General features: G+C 34.3%; 1 protein-coding gene across 1 annotated transcript in view; it reads right to left on the bottom strand.

Moving 5' to 3' along the window:
• Positions 1-2,592, bottom strand: part of LOC118333615 (protocadherin-1-like) — a gene marked incomplete at its 5' end in the record, with an annotated part of 115,966 nt that overhangs the window by 108,716 nt on the left and 4,658 nt on the right.

Below are 2,592 nucleotides of genomic sequence, written 5' to 3'. Positions count from 1 at the left end.
ATATAATAAATACTATAATAATATTGAACTAGCAGTGAAATGCTGCTGTATCAGTATTAATAACATTTACTTTACTGATACTTTAAACACATTTATATATATTTAATAGTTCTGTAGTTGTGTTAGAGACATTCTGTTGTTGCTCTGAGGATATTGATTAATGCAGAATGACAACAGGAAGCTGCAGGCTGATCATTTATCTGTGACACACACAGTCGCTCTGAGCATGCTCAGTGTCTCTCCGGCCCGGTTGACAACATCAAAGGTTCAATCATACACACACACACACACACACACCACCACACACACACACACACACTCACACACACTCACACACTCACACACACACACACACACACTCCTCTCTCTCTTCTCTAATCATGGGATGGATAACTGTTCCAGGCCAATCAATACAGATTCCCCCTCGAGGTACCCAAACATGTGTCACTCATCCAGTGGGATGTTTAACGTGTGGTGTTGGTGTGTGTGTGTGTGTGCGCTGTAACCCAGAAACTCGGGTCCAGAGTGGTTGTCCTGGTTTACATGTTAACCCAGTTGTTCCGCCCTGATCAGAGATCAATAGCGGCAGCAGGTCACAAGTTCGATTCCTCGTTTAGAAAGAAAGAGTCACAAAATGTTGTCTGGACGATGTTTTGGTATCAATACGGTTATTGATTACGTTATTGTGGGTTTTTATGTCTGAACATTTTGTAAAGTATAGATATTACAATATACAAACAGTGTGAATGTGCTTCTAGTGACAGTAAAATAACGTTGTTAGGATGATATGTTGGTATCAATACAGTTATTGATTTAGTTATTGTGAGTTTGGATGTTTGTTTCTGTCTGTACGGTAATGTACATGAAATAATGTTTTTACTTTCATTTTGATCTTATTTATTCTAGTAGTTATTTATATTAGTGTTTTTATTATTGTTCTCTTTTATTAAGTCTGAAGCTCTTTTATCTTTTATCAGTTCTGAGTCGCAGTATGTTAAATTATTCCTTTAAGACTTTTGTTGACTGGATTAAGTTTAATTTTGGTTTTCTTACAACCGATTGATTTTCGAACTTTAAATTATTGGTTTTATGTTTCTCTTCTATGAGGGAAATAATTACTTCCCTCTTACACTGGAGCTGCTGATGCTGAAAGGCATCATGGGAAATGTAGTGAAGTTTTGATGAGGCAGACGAATGTTTAACATTCAGCATTGTTTCTGTTTCTCAGACCTTAAAGGAGGCTGAACGCCATCTGTCACAACACACACTGACCCACTTCCACTCATCCTGACAGCATCAACCAGGACAACACTGACATGAGTTATACCTGTCTGTCTGACTGACTGACTGTCTGTCTGACCGACTGTCTGTCCATCACTGCTGGTAAATGAAGACACTGTGGGGACGCTCACATGTCACAGCGGGAGAATAAAGTACTGAAGTCAGACACAAACTCAGAAAATCCTCAGAAACTACATGAAAACAACGTAACGGATCCTCACGATGTCAAACTAAAATACAGATAATTCAATTAAAATACAGATAAATGAATAAATAAATAACTGAGATGGTTAGCAGACGGCTGCTTCAACAATCAGATATATAACATTTACAGTATGAAACATCACCTCTGAGGGTTGAGCTTTTATTTTGAAACATGTTGATTTTGTTTTAGGATGTTAGTAATTTTAGTTAAAACACTACTATAATAGTATAACACTACTTACCATAGTAACACTCCTTAAAATGATCTAATTTATTTCATTTGTTTTATTTAAATACTTTTCTGCTGAATTATAGTTTCTGTAAATACTATTTTAAAACTTACTGCCAGGGATTAAAAACTGCTGTTAAATAAATGAATATTTAGTTTTGCTGGGTTAAAACTAGTCACAGTTAAATATTTAAATTAAAAAAATACTGAAATCAAACTATGAAGTTGTGTAGTCTCAGTTTTAGGTTATTAACTTTATATTTAAGGGTTTCAGCTTGTGTGGTTAAATGTTAAAATAATCGTTGGTTGTAGCACTAATTATATGCTATTATTATTATATATTATTAGTAGTAGTTCAAAAAAGACCTAAATAAAGAGGTTATTCAGTTGGTAGAAACCATTATTTTAATGTGTAGGGCTTTTTATGTGGTTGCTAGGGTATACCAGCTTCTGTTGCTACGGGGTTGCTAGGTGGTTGCTTTGGGGTTGAAGTGAAGTGAGGGTTAACTCTCTCAAAAGAACCAGAAATTATGTCTTTTAAACATTTTAATTACATATTTTGTAATTCTGATTAATGTTTAATTATATTTTATGTCAAAAACTTTTTTTCACACTTAAAAATCTTCTGTGGATTTTACTGAACATCCATTTTATTTTTATATTTATATATTTATATTTTATTTTCAGTCTAAAAACACCATGTGTTATTTATTTATTTTTGTTTTTAAATGTTTTCTAAAACTGTTCAGAACTCGACGTCGGCGTCCTCGCTGTGACCCTGCACAGAAAACCTCATATTTTCATATTAAATCTCACAAAAAGAAACAAATTGCTGCTGAATTACAGTTTAACAGCCTCAGGAAACACACACACACACA

This window comes from Morone saxatilis, unplaced genomic scaffold (genome assembly GCF_004916995.1).
Source record: "Morone saxatilis isolate NCDOM2014 unplaced genomic scaffold, NCSU_SB_2.0 Contig22, whole genome shotgun sequence".
Lineage (NCBI taxonomy): Eukaryota > Metazoa > Chordata > Actinopteri > Moronidae > Morone > Morone saxatilis.
This window is presented reverse-complemented; position numbering and strand designations above follow the sequence as displayed.